Below are 19,992 nucleotides of genomic sequence, written 5' to 3' on the forward strand. Positions count from 1 at the left end.
TTCCTGCACTTCCCTGTATTACCACCAGGGCAGCCTGGACCTAGGGGCTCTGCAGGTGTGTGGGGCAAGGAGTGCAAAATGGCAGATGAGTGGATGTGTCTGCAGGTTCCACCTTCGCCCCACATCAGAGAGGAGAGAAAAGGCGGGGAGGATGTGCACCAAGAGACCTCTGCATCGAGTGAGATATTGGATGTGGGGTGGAGGAGCCTCGAGAATGTGGACGTGAACCCTGTCCCTGGAACCTTGCTCAGGATGCTCACTCTTTTGAATTCGAAGACCTGCAGCACAGGAGTGGCAGGAGTACTTGTGAGTACAGCAGATCTTTTTAAACTTATATTGAAAACTTAGAAATTGTGTTGTTATTGTTAATAAATATTGACAAATATAATTTCTGGTTTGTCTCTGAAAATGAAGCTTTAAAAGTATCTCCAAATCCCACCACTAAAATAGTATGGATTAAAATTGTTTTTCCTCTTGTTGCATTTAAAACATAAGAAGCATGTTTTGACTTTTGTGAACCTAAATGTAGGCTGCTGTTTTGCATATTCTTTGAGTAAGTGCAAGAACCTAAAATTAGTGCTAGAATATTGACAGGTGAGATGAGGTGAGTGAACATAATAGGAGCTTGCAAGTGCCTTCACTTAACGCCATTTCATTACAAATGCATTTCATAGGAACTATGTAAGAAAAAGTAATAGCCATCAAACTGGCTCTGTTCTGCATAGTGTAGATCCTTGCATTTGGAACTCTGCAGAGTGAAGTGGACCAGAGAACTCTGGCATTGCACTGGCAGGCACAGCAGTAGGGTTCAGGAATAAACCTGGATTTCCCTGGCATGTTCTGGGAGACTTCCAGCTCCTCTCTCGAGAGGGCTTTTGCTTAGAAGAAAAAATGGTTTGTCATTCAGGTTGTTTTAAATGTTCAAATGCTTGTGTTTTGTGATTTGTTCTGCTTCTGATTTTTGTGGGTTCAGGGTAGTCAGGCTGATTGCTCTGCTCTGGATTAACGCTATGATATGCTAGCCAAATGGTTTTAGCAGTCCTCAAGGTATTTTAATCTGACAATTTAAAAAACAGTTTAAAAAATCTTGATCACAGGGCTTTTCTTTTTCTTGAGGAATTTTTAAAACATCTCTCATGTCCTTCACTCCCTCCCTCCATCCCTCATTAATTTTTTTTTAAATTAGTTGTGACTGGGTGTGGTTGTGCACTCCTGTAATCCCAGTGGCTCAGGAGGCTGAAAGTCAGGAAGATCATGAATTCAAAGCCAGCTTCAGCAACAGTGAAGTGCTTAGCAACTCAGATGCTGTCTCTAAATAAAATACAAATAAAATACAAAATAGGGTTGGGGATGTGGCTCAATGGTTGAGTGTCCCTAAGTTTAATCCCCAGTACCATTTCCCTACCTTGCCCTCCCCCCCAAAAAAAGAAGGCAAGTTGTGGGCAGGAGGACAAATTAATGTGACTTTCAAGAAATTCACTTTACTGCCATGTATCCAGATTAAGCTTTGTCATTATGGGAAAATTTAACCTGAAGGGAAAAGCACTGCAAAGTTACTCTTCCACCATTCATCCCTCTGTGCCAACTGGCTTAATGATTTTATTTCACTCATTTAAGACCATAGTGTATTTGAGTCCCTGAAACAAATGAACATGCAAATATCGACCTGCATTTCACACACAATTTTAACTTAGCTATGTGTAACCACCTCCATGAATTAATTAAAATGGGGCATTTACATGAAACCCAATCATTAAGTCCTGCAAGAAAGCATTGTCATTTTGCTAAGAGATTTAAAAATAACCAGACTAATTAATTTGCTTGTAGAAATGAATTACCAGATAATTCCTACACATAGTCACTGAAGTACAATTAAAAAACAAGTCACTGGAGGTCACTATAACTTGGAGTAAATGTAGCTTCAGAAACCATTGCTATGAGAGGAGCAGGGGGCTTTTTGCTACCTCTCCCATTTCCTTAGTTTTAATTGCATGATTTTGATGTTGTAAGCAGTTTACTCTTTGTTTTTCATTGGTATTGCATTCCCTGGAACCCAAGAGAATGCCCCCTCTGACCCTGAGCATTCTTGCTAAGAAGGCACAGTGCAGGTACTCTGTGAGGAGGGGCAGTACACCTGCCTGCAGTAGATGTGTTTCTAAGCCCAACTCCCTGTGGCTCTCTGGCTGACTCCCTAAATATCAACACTAGCTTTCATGTATCACCTCTTTTAATTTTGTTGTATTTAGTACTCAAATTAATGTTAAAAATAAATTTACATTGCCACAACCTTTTTAGATAATAAGGTCAATCTCCACAGGGAAGAGATGGCTGTGATGGTTCTTCAAATGTCAAGATTATATTTAAATGGCTTGTGGCTTTAAAGGTTCACAGAGACTAGGAAAAAATACATTTGATAATTCCTTAGGGCTCCCATTCTGATAGTATGACTTCTGGGAGTAGAAATAATGGTGAATAAATGTTATTAATCTCATTAGGTAAGATAGATAAGTTAATAGATAAGCTAATATTTGTTTTCTGAGTATTTGGGAAGTATTTGTGTATATGTGTGTACAAGTAAGGTACTTAAAACTTGTATTTGAAATCTGTTATTACCAAGTCATAAAGAGTTTATTCTCATGTCTGTGCTATCCTGTCAGAAATTAAATTAGTTAATTAATTAATTAATTTTGCTGTATTTGGATTGAACCACAGGGCACTTTACCACTAAGCTATATCCCCTGCCCTTTTTATTTATTTATTTCTTAGATGGGGCCTCCCTAAGTTGATTAGTGCCTTGCTGATTTTCTGAGGTTGGCTTCAAACTTGCCATCCTCCTGCCTCAGCCTCCTGTTTGTGAGAAATTTTAAAGAGGAGTTTGCTGGCAGGGTAGAAAATTAGGTTCAATACAAAGCCATGGACCTCAGTGTTGCTAAATGCTTTTACTGGCTAACCTTCATTTTCTTAAGAAGTGCTTTAAGAACTTAAATAGTCCTTTCCTGTAGACTTTATGACTAAACTGAAATGTTCTTGAGCACCAACATGAAAGTAATGAGAAGTACAAAGATATCTAAAAAAATGCATAGATCTTCTTCCCATACAGACTGAATGCTGGTTCTCAGGAGGAAACCATTCTTCCTTATGGGTCAGCTAGCATGAGGTTTGGTCATGAGAGCAACTCTTCCAGAACAGGACTTGCTGGAAGTTGCACTCTCAGAGATCATGCACATTTTGACATGATCTTTTTAATCAGAAGGAGATTTTGAGTCAGGAGAATTTTTCACAGAGGGTAAAATGTTTCTAGATAGCCTGTACCATTGGCTTGTGCTTTACTTTTTCCTCCTCCCTTTCTCTTCACTCCTCCCCCTTTCTCACTCTTTTCTTTTCCTCTCTACTCTCTCTGTCCCTGAGGTTAAACCAAGTTGAGTGGGCTGAAACTATATATAGTCTATGACACAGGATCTATTATTTTAAAAATATGAGCAACTGCCTGGGCTGCCTTCTAAAACTCTTTTAGTCAAGATGAGAGTGTTTTATGTGGGAAATTCTTGATGGGAATTCTAGGGGAAATTTGAACACAGATTCTGAGTTAGAGTTCAGTTTTCTGTATGAGCAGTTGTCATTTCCTTTACTTTCTTTTGGGAGGCACAAGTGGAGGAAGAAGGTAAGTCTGTTTTATCATTTTCCCCGGGAATCGGCCATTTATTAATTTCTGGGTATTTGGAGAAAAAAGAGGGAGAATAATAAAATGTCCATGTTTTGTTTTTTTATCCAGTGCTTTAAATCTGTCTCATGGATTGTCACTCTGAAGTATAGGGTTCACTCTTCTCCCATGTAGCAGCTACACAGTTGGAATCTAATAGCTGCATCATTCGCTCCATGTAGGTAAAGCACAAACTCTACCTGACAGCTTCTGTGCCCCCATTACTCTAAGGAGGATTGAAGTACATATTAGCAATTTCATTCCTTGATGGTGATATCTGAGGAGTTACCACACTTACAGATCCAGGGAGTCAATTCAGTGAGTAGGTCTGACTTGGAATCTCTGCACGTGTAATTTTCTCCAGAAGCTTCCTTTTGCTTTCTTCCCCAGTCAAAATTGCCCTTTATATTCCAAGAAAAAAAAAAAAAGAAAACTCTGGGTCACTATAGGTAGAACATACACTTTGAGTCACTCTTCTAAGAGTGATAATGTTTATTTTCATCCATTGATGTCTTCCTTCCTTTCCATTAAGTTCAAAAAATCACTCATGGAAATGTCCCTGCCCATGACTGGAGGTGCAGACCAAGTCTATTTTGTTGGCCTACATGGGAAGCAAATCCATGATGTTCAAGTAATATGCTTGACCTGAGGAGTCTCCATATTGATACCTTGATTTGAAGATTTGTACACTGTCTTCATTGAAGCCTCGTGGAAAGCATTACTTTATATCATATTTGGTGATAGTGTATTAATCCTACAAGTTCCTGCACAGTATTACCAGTTTCAAGTATAAATATCCACAGTGTCATCTAATAGCAACACAACTGTAGTGTATATGTTATTCTTATCTGAGAACACAGTCAACCTTAAATACTTGGTATAAATCAGGGGCATGTAGAATGGAGGCTCTGAACAGTCTCCCATATAATGTCATGAACATTTATTAAAAAATCGTTCAGTAGTGTCTTTGTCAAACTCTCTAAGAGTTATCTCTCAGTAGTCAAGTCATTTAGTGGACATGGATTGTTTGTCCTTATTTGATAAATACTGTCAATACTCTTTATTGCTAAAGAAATATGTTCAATCTCAAGTAACACTATGAGTGCTAAGAGGATCAATATAGTCTATAAAGCCTTGGATAACAGGGTCTAAACTCCTGCTGATATTTTAACTGAGTCAGGCTCTTCTTTCCTCAGTAGCATGCTTGCTGTTTGCCTATAGTGAGTTGGATCTGCATCAACCTGGTATGTGTAGGAAGGCCCCCCTGTGAATGGGAAGCCATGCATTGATGTAGGCATTGGGGAAATAGCCCTGGAAACAGGGATCAGTATCTTTATGGGCATTTGAACTTGGAGTTTTTTAAAAAGAACTTTTGACAAACTAGTAAAAAGATCGGTATTCATAGTATGTGAACACATTTCCCAGAAGTATGAAGACTAGGATGTGTTTGCGTACTTACAGAAAACAATAGCATTTTCTTTAATAAAAGTTTTCATGTGACTGCTAAGCCCAGAGTGCCAAGTGAGGAGAGATCTAGGCTTGGTGGGGTCTGAAGCTTGTGGAATTGTAGGGGATTCTTTAAGCAAAAGCAAACTAAATGACCATAAGGACCCATTCTCAGTGCCCCTGCCAGGCCTGTAGGGTATTATGAGGAGAACTCAGGCCTCATGGGTCTCAAGAAAAATCTTCTTCTCTGTGTGAGTTGTTTGGTAAAAGTGAGATCAAATCATTCCAAAGTACCTGATAAAGGACAGGAAACTGTTCTTAAATAAGTAAATGTTAGGACTGGGGATGTGGCTCAAGCGGTAGCGCGCTCGCCTGGCATGCACGGGGTGCTGGGTTGGATCCTCAGCACAACAGAAAATTAAAATAAAGATGTTGGGTCCACTGAATACTGAAAAATAAATACTAAAAAAATAAATAGGGGCTGGGGATGTGGCTCAAGTGGTAGTGCGCTTGCCTGGCAGGCATGCGGCTCGGGTTCGATCCTCAGCACCACATACAAAGATGTTGTGTCCACTGAAAACTAAAAAAAAAAAAAAAATTATGTATATTAAAAAAATTCTCTCTCTCTCTCAAAAAAAGAAGGGAACAACTCATTGATGAGTTTATTTAAAAAAATAAGTAAATGTTAAAAATGTGATTTTTTTATACAATGGAATTTTACTCAGCAATAAAAGAGAATAAAATCATGGCATTTTCAGGTAAATGGATGGAGTTTGAGAAGATGATGCTAAGTGAAGTTAGCCAATCCCAAAAAAACAAATGCCAAATATTTTCTCTGATATAAGGAGGCTGACTCATAGTGGGGTAGGGAGGGGGAGCATGGGAGGAATAGATGAACTCTAGATAGGACAGAGGGGTGGGAGAGAAAGGGAGGGGGCAAGGGGTTTAACAAAGATGGTGGAATGAGATGGGCATCATTATCTAAAGTACATGTATGAAGACACAAATTGGGTGTCAATCTATTTTATATACAAACAGATGAAAAATTGTGGTATATATGTGTAATAAAAATTGTAATGCATTCTGCTGCCATGTATTTAAAAAAAATCAATAAAAAATAAGTATATGTTATGGTGAATTTTCCCTTTAAATCACAAAGGAAATATAAAATATAATATTCCTAGGTAATTGTGACTCAATGTATATGTCCTACCTATAGTGATCCAGAATTTTTTTCTCAGAATATGAAGGGCACTTTTGACTGGGGAAGAAAGCAATATAATATATACACTTTTGAATATAAAAGTGTAAAATAGCTTAAATGATTTGAAAGTATTTATCTAGGGTTTTGCTGTAGCCTCAGGTTTCTAAATAACAACGATGAATTGAACTTTAGGATATTTTCCTCACTTATTTTTTTAGAACTTTTGAAGGGTTATTTCAACACACAAAGTTCTTTAGTGTGTCTTGTAAATTTTACACATTTCTACCTGCCTCTGGGACCCACTGATAATCCAGTTGTCTTAGGCCTGTGCTGTTAGTATTGAATAGCTTCTTAAAAACTGCATTATACATTTCTGTATATTTTTGAAAGGCATAAAACCAAATATAAAATGATTCTCCAAAATATAGATATGTGTTTTTTTCTAGTTTCAATTCTAAAGCATAAAATTATGTGCTTTGAATGTTTTTTCAAATCACTACTTAAGAAAATTCTGCAAATTCCATGATTTTGTCATTTTTTAGTGCTGCGAAATACAGATTGGACACAATAATAAACTTTCAACAGACAAAAAAAAAAAAAAAAAAAAAAGAAAAGAAAAGAAAAAAAGAAAAGAAAATTCTGTACCACTTTTAAATACTGCCAAAGAGTGATAGTATGACCTCTCAGTCTTCTACAAAGGCATTGATTAACAGGTGTTACCGATATTTAAGGCTTGCTTCTTGGAATGCTGAGGTATAACACCAGAGAAGCATGCTGAGGCAAGTGTAGAGTGGAAAGTAGAAGCTTTATTAAAGGACAGCAGAAAAGACTTCTCCCTGGAGGAAGAAGGGGACCCAAGAGGTGGAATCCATGGAAGGTGGAGGTCTTCCCTTTTTTATATAGTGCTAAGGTCTTCTTTTCAGCTTTCCCACATTCAAGCCTTTTGTTTCCCTTTATCTTTCAGTGATAGAATGCAGGTGGGAAGACCCAAAAGGTGGGGAATAGATGGGCTGGAGGAGTAATCTGGGCAGGAAAGGCCTGGGGCAGCTTTTGATTAGCATTTTCCTATTTGCTGGGAGCTGTTTCATTAACTGTTCCTTAGAATGGGTTCCGGGCCTTGGGGACATTAACATTTCAATTTCCCCAAGTGTTGCTCTGGTTTCCTGGACTCCATTCTCAATAATGGCCTCCTTTTCATTTATCTTACTTGATATTAGACCGGATTTACCTAACTACACTAACTACCTATCTGTAAATCTGGCTTCACTGGTACCCATTATTTCTTAATTATCTAGGATAAAACTCCCATAGCTCTCTTACTTGTTTACTATTTGATTATAATTGTAACACTGAAATGTTATCTGCTAAATTGATGAGTGCAGTTTTGCAGATAGGAAAGATAAAGACGTTAGTGTCCTCTAGGACATTAATTAGTTTTTATGTAATCTAGCCATCTCTTTCTCATGTCCTCTCAAAAATGCCTGTAAATTTCTACTTCCTCAAAAATGTACTTTCCCTGGATCATTTGTTGATGAGCTTACAAAACTTTCTGTATTTGCTTAAGAGTCAAACACTTCAATTCTTTTTAAGTGTTTGAAAATGGTGCTATGACATAGACATTGAACATATCATTGTGTGATCATAAGGCTGCTTAGTTCAGTTGTCCCTTTATACTGTATATCCTTTCTTATCCATTAGAAACTTTAATCTTCAATAATGGAATAGAGAGCTAGCTTGGAAAAGAGGTAAAAATATCATTAGATTCAAAATATTGGGTATTTTCAATATATTATAGTGAAAACTAATAGAAGCATAAAACAGTTGACTTTCAAAAATTGTTATTATTTGTATACTATAATTATAATAGTGGAATTTATTATACCATATTCATATATGCATATATCATAATTTGATTAGTCTCATTCATTCCCCAATACCTTTCCTTCTATTCCTTCTCTTCCTCTCCCATACACTTACTCTATTCTACTGATCTCTCTTCTATTATTATTATTATTTGTTAGTGCATTATAATTATACATGGGACATAACTAATTTGGTAGATTTCATTACCCATGACTTCCCCATGCCCTTTTCTCCTCTCTTCCTCTCTATCCCTTTCTTCTACTCTATTGGTTCCTGTCTTCATGAGATTCTTTTTTTATTCTTTTTTTCCCCCTCTCTTGCTTCACATATGAGAGAGAACATTTTATCCTTGAACTGTGTGAATCTGGCTTCACATATTTTATTTAGCATGGTGTTCTTTAGTTCCATCCATTTAACTAACAAATGACATGATTTCATTCTTCTTTATGGCTGAGTAAAAGTCTATTGAATTCATTTTTTCATCAGTTGAGCACTTGGGCTGATTCCACTGTAAAGGTAAAATTTCCAAGCTGATTCTAAGCCGCAGAGCCTGAGTTAAAGTGTAAAAGACCAGGCATCCTAAAGTTTCCAAAGTGCAGGGATTGGGTTAAAAAGTAAAAGACTAGTATTGTTAGAGTCCCTCTGCTACCCCCAAAACCTGTAATCCCTATAGCTGTTAGGACAATACTGGAACTGCCCAGTAAATATTTCCACTGACTTTCTGGTTGTTTAATAGCTAAGGGTTCCAAGTTGCTTGGCACATAGGCATTGCAGGACCTAAACCAATCAGTTTGAATGTGTACTCCATCTAGGAGCACCAATCACTCCTGCCCTGATTGTTCCCGCCAATGTATGCACTAATCCTGACTCAGGGTTGTTGTTCAATAGGGATTACAGGTTTTGGGGGTAGCAGAGGGACTCTAACAATACTAGTCTTTTACTTTTTAACTCATGATGATTTGTTTTTATGTATGCAAAGCCCCCCCCCCCGCCCTCTCCAGAAAGTGTACTTAAGCTCTGCTTGAACTCTGCTCTGGGCTCTGGGCTGCTCTCCCTTCTTGAGTGGGCACAGAGTCCCAGCGCGCTGGAATGGATCCCCAATAAATATCCCCTTTTGCCAATTGCATGGAGTCAGTCTCTTGGGTGGTCTCTCCCTCCGACGTTTCACCAGACCCTTACACCACAACTTGAACTAAATCAGTATACTATAGTGATACATGAATACCAATGATTATAGCAGTGTAATTTACAAAACACTTAGCATTTTAATTAGATTAAAATTAGAAATTGCATTCTTATTATATGCTCATTAATATCACAGCAATAAAAAATTTCTTCCAAAATTATAAGTCACAAAGTGGGGGAAAATATATACTATTTCTTATCTGTGCTGTAGCATTCATTAAATTTTTCCTGTATACACTTTAGGATAAGGTATACTTGCACATATAAGATGTGCATGGAGGCAGGGTCAATTATATCTAACCCATGGAAAAAAAATTGGATAAAGTTTGGTTTTTGACTAACAAAAATAACATTTTTTTATTTCATTGGGAGGTTATTATGAATGTGTCTGATATTTAAAATTATGAAACTTTCTAAATATTTTTAGGATGTGGCTTTCAGAAACTGTATTGCTTGTGGTTCCATCACCTGATTTAGTGGTTTTATTCTCTGGAGAAGGAATTGTAATGCCACGTGATTTTTGGGACTGGTGGACATTGGACTCTGTTTCCATAGCCCTGGGTGGTTTCTGGAACTTTGGCTGAAGCTTCAGTCTTCTTTGTAATGTCCTATTATTTGGGATATTCAAGACCCAACAGAAAATTTCTCTAATATGTGAGCAAGCAGTGGAACCACTGATTGGAGTCCTGCAGGTTCAATTTCTTGCCAGAAGACTTAGAGCAGGTGCTGCCTGAAGGACTCAGACTCTGTAAGTCCTTTGTTATGTTACCATATAAATCCTTGGTTTGTCTGAGTGGTTGGTAAAGTTAAATTGAATACAGTGTTTCTAGGATTAGTGAACTGTTGGACAAAGTGGTGAAATTATCACTGCTGTCAACAGAAATTCACTAAGGGAGAATTCAAGATAAAAAGGAAGGCTCATAGCTTATTGGTTAGTCCAAGCAGCAAAAACAAAACACCCATGTCAGAGAGGGAGGAGCAGAGATTTATTCAGGAAAGCAAGGAATCCATATTCAGGAAGAATGCGGCTGTCAAGGGAGTGAGATGCACCTTTTGGGAACTCAGGCTCTTAGAAAAAAATCTGGCTTGGGAAGTGACAGCCCTTGGAGAAAAACTGACCAGAGAGTGAAGGTATGAGGAATTTATCACAAGGCTTTGAGTTTAAAGTAGTCTCCCTTTTCTTCCTTTGTCTCCTTTCTACCTATCTTTTATTTATTCTATTTCAATATGATATTATTCAGAAATGCTACCTACTCACTATCTTATAAACTTAATGGAAAAGAAAAGGAAGGATGTACTTCACAAAGAAGAGAGAATGAATCCAAAGAAAATGAAGTGAAAAAAAACTCTTATCAATAGTATGCAAAACAAATTAATAAAACAGGAAAATTTGATAAGATCTAAATTAGTAGATATTGAACACTATCTGAAAATCTCAATTGTTATAAAAATAGGGACTGAGATCACCAGGTGGGGAAGATAAGGAAGGAGAATGTTTTTATTTATGTTCTTCAGGAACACAGTGGATTTTAACCTTAAACATTTATTTTTAAAAAAATGAGATTTGGTTTTGTGTCAAAGAGAAGAATGCTCAGTAGAAAGTAAATTGTGCATGCTGTCAATTGTGAGACTTGTTTCCTACTTAGGAAAAAAGTCATGTTTTGTTTCAATGAGTGCTTGTTGGTTCATTCACTGTTTTATATAAGAATATCTTCCCCTAAACCTGGAAATTGTGTTCATGGTGTAGAATGGGTGGATGAGATCATTCAAGCATGTGGTTTTCCTCAGTCTACTTTTTTTCTTTCATTTCTTAATTGGGGGTGGGTAACTACAGATTGAACCCAGGGATGCTTAACCACTGAGGTATATCCCCAGCCATTTTTATTTTTATTTTTTAGTTTTGCGGCAGAGTTATTGAGGCCCAGCCTCCCAGAGCTGCTGGGATTACAGCCCTGTACCACCATGCCTGGCCCATAATCCACTTGCTATGGGGCCTGCTGTAGCCAAGGAGGCTCACCTGTGGTGGCTAGGTGACCCCTGAATGTATCCACGGGGTATATTTAATTCATGCTTCTACAGTCCTACCAGTGTATTTAAGAAGTTTTTACAATCACTATTGCTGGTAAATTATAGAACAAACACTTTTTTTCCGTGAGCAATTTAAATATTTAGTTAATTCTTATATTTTAAGTTTTCTTGCCTTAGTAATGCTTATAGGGTGTAGATTTAGATTTCGATTTATAAAAGAAAAGTCACTATCCACACATGGTGTTACTCAGACAAAGGGACATTTCTATTGGGCCTTCTCAAGGTTCACTGGTTCACCCTGATGGAGATTAAATTGGAGAAGAGCTATACAAATTTATTAAGGTGGAAAAAGGAAAAACCCAGCAGGGGTGGGGGTGGGGAGAGATCATAAGAGGATTGGATATGCACAGCCAGCAAGGGTATCTTGTGATGCAGAAGGGGTCTTCCAGGCAACAACCACCTGTGGCCAACTATCTGGGTCAGGTGTTAGAATCTCAATCTCTATTTGCTGTGTTTATAGCCCTCCTAGGCAGAAAAGAGGTGGGGGATATAAAATAGACCTCCCACCCCAATGCACAGCTGCTATTTACTAATGTAGATAGATACTTTTCTTTTGGAAAAGAACCACCTTTCAGAACCATTCCTGTGTTCACAGAGCCTGAAGTTTCTCTGAATTATCCAATTTGAAATATGCCAAAGAAATATGTCTGGGGTAGGATATTTTACTCTCCTACAGGGTCACTAAATAAAGTTTCTTTAAATTCTTCTCAACTGCGAATGTTCAAATTATCAGATTGTGTGTGTGTGTGTGTGTGTGTGTGCGCGTGTGTTTTCTAAGACAGTGAAAAAAATTCTCCTGCAGCCTAAGTCTTATCCTGAAAACCCAACATATTATTATATTTATGGATCCAATGTGACAGTACACTTGTTAAATTTTTGTAAGTTTTTAAAGTCTGTGGTATTTTCAGAAGAAACATTTCTCTAAGTAGAAATGACCATATGAAATTTTTCATATTATTTCTAGGGTTTAAAAAATTGTGCAGCAATTTTCAATTATTCCACAACAATATAACCCCACACCAACCTGGAAAATTTAGACCCTCTGGTTCTTATTATGATTTTTTTTCTTTTTGTTACCAGAGATTAAATCCATAAGAATGAGTGTGTCTTAAGTTTTAAAATCAGAAGCTGAAATATTATTTTATTATTTCAGTCTAAGGTTGTTATTATGGCATGACAAACAACAGGCTATTGATTAAAGTGGCTTTTCAATATGGTTTAAATGTTTTATAAATATGAATTTGTTGCATCAGACAGCCTAGGAGGATAGCCCTAGCAATCTGACCTGAATCAGTGTCAATTGTGTACATTTGTGATGTGTTTAGTTTTTCTATAAAACATATCACAACTAAAAATTTTTCTTTTGTTGTGCTAGAGATGGAATCCATCCATCACCTTGCTCAGGCTGGATAAGCACTCTACCACTGACCTATGCCCCCAGCCCAATTCTAAAGCTTCTTTTAAAAACACAACCTTGATTATGTTCATACTTATGAACGAATAAGTGCACTCAAAAGTTGAGATAATTTTGCAGAATCATTCTCATGTATATGAGTGGCTATTATACAGAGAAATAAATTTGCTTTGGCCTAACTACAGTATTTCCTTTTCTCTTATGTTCATTCTTATAAGCTTATTATTTGTACTCAGCTTTCTTTTCTCCTAAGTTATAGTTCTTTACAATTGCTTTATCATCTCACCTGTTAAAAAAAATTTCTTTGAATAATTTTCATAGCTTTGAAGCCTTTCAAGTTTTATCCATTTTTTATGGACATATTATTTCTCAGATTATTTATAAGAATAATATTCAGTTAAAGAAACTGCATATTTTATAATGATGTCATAGAATAAAAATGACATCTGATCCTACCTACTTTCACTCCAGGCATCATAGTATAAAAGAAAGAACAGTTCATATTGAAAACATCAAGGAGTGAAGATTTCTGAGGGTACCTGAGAGTTTACCTTGTGTGTATGTCAATTAGCTGGAAGATGCAGAAGTGCAGGAACTGTACTGTCCCAGTACACAGGTAGAGAGATCCTCCTTTGCCAGGGCCTCACAGGAGGAGGGCACTGTGGGAGATCACTCTGAATGATTCATGTTCTCAGTCCCTGAGAGGAGAGGCTTTGACCATCACTACATCTCATAGTGACCTGGACATTGCCCAGTCCTGGAAGTTGTCTTCATACATAGGTGTGTCGCCCTGCAGCCCCTTGGGAAGAATTACACTCACCTTTCCTTTGTAACTTGCCCCTCTGACCTTTTTTTGGATGGAACTTTCTAAGAATGAAGGTCCCCCCAATAAAAGCCCACTTCCGAATGTGCTCCCTCTCTTTGGCCAGCCTCTCCTGACTTTCCCTTGCTCTCCCATTTGGGGAGCTTGAGGCTGAAAGCCATGGAGCCTTCCTGAAGCTTGTTTAAAGGTAAAGTGTATGTCTGTGTTTTATTTGGTGTCCCTGGAAATTCACATGAGCGACCTGAAGTTCAGCTGCCCGCATGGGTCGGGGCAGCAGGGCACCTTGTTTTGATCATATGATTTCACAGGTGGCCTCAGGAATCAATTGGAATAGCTGATTCTAAGTCCTTCCAGTTAGGGTTATAAAGAAAATTATCATTTTTTTAAAAAAAGTATCAAATTGGTTTTCCCAAGGAAAGATTATACTATAAAAGTTGTTTCTTTTTAAAAATATTACTGTTATTATTATTATTGGTACCATGGATTGAACCCAGGGGCACTTAACACTGAACCACATCCCCAGCCTTTTTTAATTTTTTTAATTTAGAGACAGGGTCTTGCTTAGTTGCTTAAGGGCTTGGTAAGTTGCTGAAGCTGGCTTTGAACTCGTGATCCTCCTGCCTCAGCCTGCTGAGCTGCTGGCATGCACTACTGTGACCAGTCTTTTTTTTCTTTTTCTTTTTAATACTAAGCTTTTGGGAATGAATGAATGTGTTGTTTGGCACTGTGAATGCCTCCCCCCTACACTTGTATTTTAAATTGGATGTGGAGGTTACAACTGTCCTCCACAGGATTATTTGTAGGGTCTTAATATGTGATAACTGTCCTCACAGGATTATTTGTAGGGTCTTAATATGTGATAACTGTCCTCACAGGATTATTTGTAGGGTCTTAATATGTGATAACTTATTTCATGATAAAGAAAATAATGCAAATGCTTTTCATCCTAGCAGCAACCCTATTGGTTGTGTGATCTCCATTGTATAGATGAGAAAGCTGAGGCTGAGGAACATCCCAAGATTAGTCAACTGGTTCATTCTCTCTGACTTATACCCTGCATACTTTGCTTCTCAAATCTGTGCTTAGTTCTCAGCAAGCTAAGGGATGTGGGTGTGTGTGTTTGGGGGCGGGGGAGACACCATAGTGGTGAGAAAAAAAATGTGAGCAGAAGTGACTACAGGGGGAGCCATGGGCCATGGCTGTCAATGGACATTCATAAAGGAAGGCCTGCTGGGGCCCAGGCTGGGAAGGGGAGCAGGCCCTCATGTTAAACAGTTCATGGGTTAACCCTCACTTGCCCCCCCCCACCAATGGGGGAACCCCTTAGCCTACAATATGAATAACTCTGACTGGAGATTTGTTGCATTGGAGAAATTGCCATGGTAACACTCCAGGTAGCAAAGCCTGAACAGAATTCATTGAAATGCCCATAATGCCCCAGTAACATAATACTCCAGTAACATACCAACCACTTTGGGGCTTCTTAACCATTTGTGTGTGTGTGTGTGTGTGTGTGTGTGTGTGTGTGTGCCATGAACAAATCCATTCTGCAGTTTGCTGAAGCCAATGAGCCCCTTCTCAGAGTAATGCTAGTAGATGCAGAACATTTGCATCTGGAATTACAGAGAAAAGCAATTATTAAAGTGCAGTAATGAGGGTACTAGAAATGTTAATATAATAGCCATCCTTGGCTATTAATTAGCATGTAAAAGAACAAAATCTGGCGATGAACTTAATAACTACTGTTATTTTGAAGAAATGAGACACAAACTGTATTTCTAACCATGCAATGATTGCTATAAAAATATCTAATTTATATTGGTTAACCAAATGCACAGGGCATGCTGAACCTGTGTGGCCTGTCATGTTGAGTTGAGTTAGAGGTTAGTGAAAATAAAGATGTAATTGTCCTCTACTCATGTTTACATAGCCCCTTCCCTTCATTTTCCTGGATTAAGAACCCTGAGCCATGTGAGTCACTCCTTCAAGTCTTATGAACAGCCTCCTGGGCTTTCTTTCTTTCTTTCTTTCTTTTATTTATTTTTTTGAGAGAGATTTTTTTAATATTTATTTTTATTTTTTTTTAATTTTTAATTTTTTTAGTTTTCGGTGGACACAACATCTTTTATTTTAGTTTTATGTGGTGCTGAGGATCAAACCCAGCACCCTGCTCATGCCAGGCAAGCATGCTACCGCTTGAGCCACATCCCCAGCCCCACCTCCTGGAATTTCAATTGGGCTTTTAGTGAACCTTTAGCTCAAGTTAGGGAAAATGATACCTTAAAAATATGGAGTCTTCCTGCTTGTTCTTCTTGCAGACTGCATTTAGGTAGTCCCCCTCTTCCCATTTCCCAACAGAGTTTTTATAATGATCCCCATAAACACTTGCATCATTTTGTAGGATGCATTCTTAGGAGCCAGTATATTTTGTTACCATTTGATATTCTCTCCTACTTTGTAAGTATAGCTAGTGTTCCAATATAGCATTAGTTTTTGAATATTGAGCTAATAGCTAAGCAATCATTTTTTTTAAAAATTTCTATCTATACAGTCACATCATCTGCAAGTTCTAACAGTTGCTTTTTCTTCTTTCCAGTTTATATGCTCTTCATTTAAAATTTTTTTCTGTTTACTGTTAGGACTTTTGGTACAATGATAATAGAAGCAGTCATCTTCCTGATTTTAAAGAAAATCCTTCTAATATGGCCCCATGGAGTCATGTGCTAATACCAATTTTCAGCAGCTATCAAGAGACAACCATGAAGTTTTTATGAATTTTACAAGTCAGTGTCAAAATATAGCGATTATTTAAAATTAAATTATGACTCCAACAATTGCAGGCTGATGAACGAGCTTGGTGCGCACGGTGTTTGCCGCAAGCGGACTTACCCCTGGAGTGCAAGCTCTGACTTATCTGGCTGGGGACCCGAGGTCCTGAGTTGGTGCTTCAGAGCGCCCAGGGGGAACCAAGCGCACAGACCTTCACTGCAGGGCTTGTAGCCACGGGAATCCACGCATCCCCCACCTAACCTCCGCTGGGCAGCATCTTTACAGTTCCGCACTGCTGCTGTCCCACACTAGAGTCCCTGAATACTAGCCGCTACCCTACTTTCCACCGCCCTACCAGCAGCTGGTTTAAACTCAGTTGGCGGATCCCTATTTGCATCTGAGCAAAGCCTATGCTGCGGCCATCAATCCCCTGCACCAGCCTGTGACCACCAGCAACCAGCAGCAGTCCTGGCCTGGCCGCCAGAGCCAGGAGAGGGCCAGCCTGCCTTTGCACCTAGGGTGCCTGGCGGGCCTGCTCCCCCATCTCTCCGGGCAGGAGGAAGGTGCCATGGGCTATAGCCGCTTAGACCTGCTATTCCCCAGTGCGCACGCCCTGGACGCCACCTGCCTGGCAGAGAACCTGGGGCTCCACGACATGGCTCATCAGATGGAAAAGGTGTAGAACGTCAACTCACATCAGCTTGGGCCTGATCAGACTGTAATCCGCAAAGATCCCATTTTCCATGATTAAGAACCCCCTAGGTCTCCCCTGTCAGAAGGAGCTGGTGGGAGTCGTGCAGAATCCCATGAAATCTTCTGCTTGGTTCTGGGAAGACAGTCTCTCCTCAGCTCAATGTCCAAATATAAAGTGACTGTGGCTGAAGTGCAGAGGCGATTGTCACCTTCTGAATGCTTAAATGCCTGGCTGCTGGGAGGTGTTTTCAGAAAAGCCAAGTCCAAAAATGGAGGCCAATCGTTGTGGAGAAAAGTTGGACAAGACTGGGCTGAATATTCTGGCTGGGAAACTTGGAAACCTGATCTTGAGACCCTCCTGACATCCTTGGTGGAAGGAAAAGCTGTTCACTTGGCTTGGGACTTTGTGTATGTCTGTGAAGTTGAGTTTCCTAGTAAGCCAATGGCCGAAAATTTAACCAGGCCTCACCCAGGAGGGTAAACCGAGATTGCAAGGAAGAAGAATAAATACACTGGGGGTGGCTCAGCAAGTGTGGAAAGAATTCATGGACCTCCTCCATCAAGACTGAACACCCAACTGCAGCAACAGGCCCTCCCTGATCTTGGAAAGGTACCTACAGAACCACCTGTCTCATTTCAGCCTGATTACCCACCCATAGGTTTGGCAGCCAGGCCATCTGCACTGCTGTGTCTGCAATGTAGAAGAAGGTCAAAGAAGCCCTGATTGTCATAGACAAATCCTATATTAACCCCAGAGACCAGAGTCCAGCAGATTCTAATAAGACCCTGGAGAAAATGGAGAAGTACAAGAAGTAAAATGGGGGTGAGCAGAGGGCAGGAAGGGAAAAGACTGAGGAATCCTTCTCCACTGGGACAGACTGGGACACACTCTTGCTAGGGGAGGAGCTTCCAACCTCCCCTACCCACCTATCCAAAGGCCTCTGTCACTTGAGGCTTGCAGGATCTTGACCTGCCCTCATGGATCCCTGTGGCTTCTCCAGCACTGCAGTGTCTGTCCTTGAACACAGGATCCAAGGTGACAAGTACTGGTTTTTGTTTTGTTTTTACTTGCTCAGCGTTATTTTTTGGAACTCCATCTCTCCTTCCTCTGACTTACAGGGCTAACAAGAAGCCATGCTGTTGAAACTTCAGATTGATTATATTCAGATTAATGATAATTTATTTCCTTTAGTGTTAAGATATGGCTGGTTTTTATGTTCACTAAATATTTTTTTTTCCAAAAATTAGTCTTTATCTATGTACTTTAGCGATGGTTCCTTCCAGGAGGAGGCAAAGGTACCACGTGCTCTGCAGCCAGGGAGTAGGTGCTGGTGGGTGCAAACCCCATGCTCAGAGGGGCCTTCTGGTTGTAGGAAACTTGTAGAAACAATGCCTGCTGACGTTTCATTTTTCTTTTCTCTCTCTTTTTAACTTTGAAAGTTAACTCTTTAAGTGGGTGACTCTTTGGAACGACAGGTTCCTGTAAGGAACTGAAGTTTTATTTGCATATTTATTTCAGATCTTGATTTTTCCAGTAAACTTGAAAAGGGTGGCACTAAGCTCTCCTGCTGCCTGTCACCCCCAAGCTTCTGTAGAGGCTCTGTATTTTGAGAAACAGTGTGTTGAGTGTACAGAATATATTTATGCATAATTTAATGGGATCTGTAAATACTGGTGCACTTTTTAAAAGTTTTTGAGAAATATGATTTGATTTTAATGTTAAGTTTTAATGGTGGTGGGGTAATTTATAACACATCTTTAGATTTTATTCATCTGTACAAAGGGTATGAAGAATTAAGAGGATACAGGGCTTTGTTCTTGGTTTGTAAGATTCTGTTTAATCAGAGCTCTGTGTTCAGAAAACAATAACTTGGTATCTCATTCCTGTGAGGCTCATTCACTGTAAGGTAAATGTGCATTAGAGTTGGTGTGGGTGAAATGGAGGTTTAGAATTGAACTCCTTGACTGTAAATGTTCCCCAATGTGCATGATACTTGTATAATAAAAGTATTCTGGATAGAATCTGTGGAAAAATTAAAAAGTAAAATTAAATTATGTAAGTGAAACTAAGCCAATCATATTGAAAATACAGGTATCAATTATCAAAACTCACCTCTTTTGCTTCTTTTGTAGTGTCTTGCTATGACCCCTGCTCTTCAGGCTGTTTATGTGTCTTCTATGTTGTGTGCAAGATGGAAGTGTTCCGTGGTGTGTGATTGCGTGCCTTCCAGTCACATCACACTGAGGGCTTTGACTTGGCCATGAGGGGAATAGTTACAATAGGATAATGACAAAGACTGGAAGCTAGGGCTTTTATTTTCCTTATTAGCCTGTTGTTAGGCATAGACTAATATGCTTATGACCAAGATGGTGCAAATTCTAACCTCTTAACTAAAAAAGAAAGGAGAGCTTCTCCCAGTGTGCTAACCTTCATATGTTGCTTTTCTCTGCAAACATCTGTGATGCTCTGCTGGCCTCTGCCTTGCTCTGGGTGTCCTTCAGCAGCTCTTCAGAGCTGTCCAGTAGCCATGGCTTTGGCTTTGCAAGTCTAAATCAGAGAGATGGTGAGTCAGCTGTTGTTTCTGCTCCTTCCTCAGAGAGAGCTTGCATCTTTATTTCTGTTCCTCTAGCTCAAAAATTAATTATTTGCATTTTATGAAATTAAAGAAATTGGACTTTTCATGTTATCTTTCTTTTTATAATAGATTTATTTTTATTTTCTTTGGATAAATCTCTTCCTTATTGGTTGCCAGTAAATACTCATAAAGGAAATTAAGTCAGAATGGAATTATTGGGAGCTATTCGTT

At 38.9% G+C, this 19,992-nt stretch overlaps 1 pseudogene; it reads left to right on the top strand.

Moving 5' to 3' along the window:
* Nucleotides 1-78: 78 nt before the first annotated feature.
* On the top strand, nt 79-19,339 carry LOC144377674 (transcription factor AP-2 gamma pseudogene; annotated as a pseudogene).
* The last annotated feature ends 653 nt before the right edge of the window (nt 19,340-19,992 follow it).

The sequence above is a fragment of the Ictidomys tridecemlineatus genome, chromosome 5, assembly GCF_052094955.1.
Source record: "Ictidomys tridecemlineatus isolate mIctTri1 chromosome 5, mIctTri1.hap1, whole genome shotgun sequence".
In the NCBI taxonomy this organism is placed as follows: Eukaryota; Metazoa; Chordata; class Mammalia; order Rodentia; family Sciuridae; genus Ictidomys; species Ictidomys tridecemlineatus.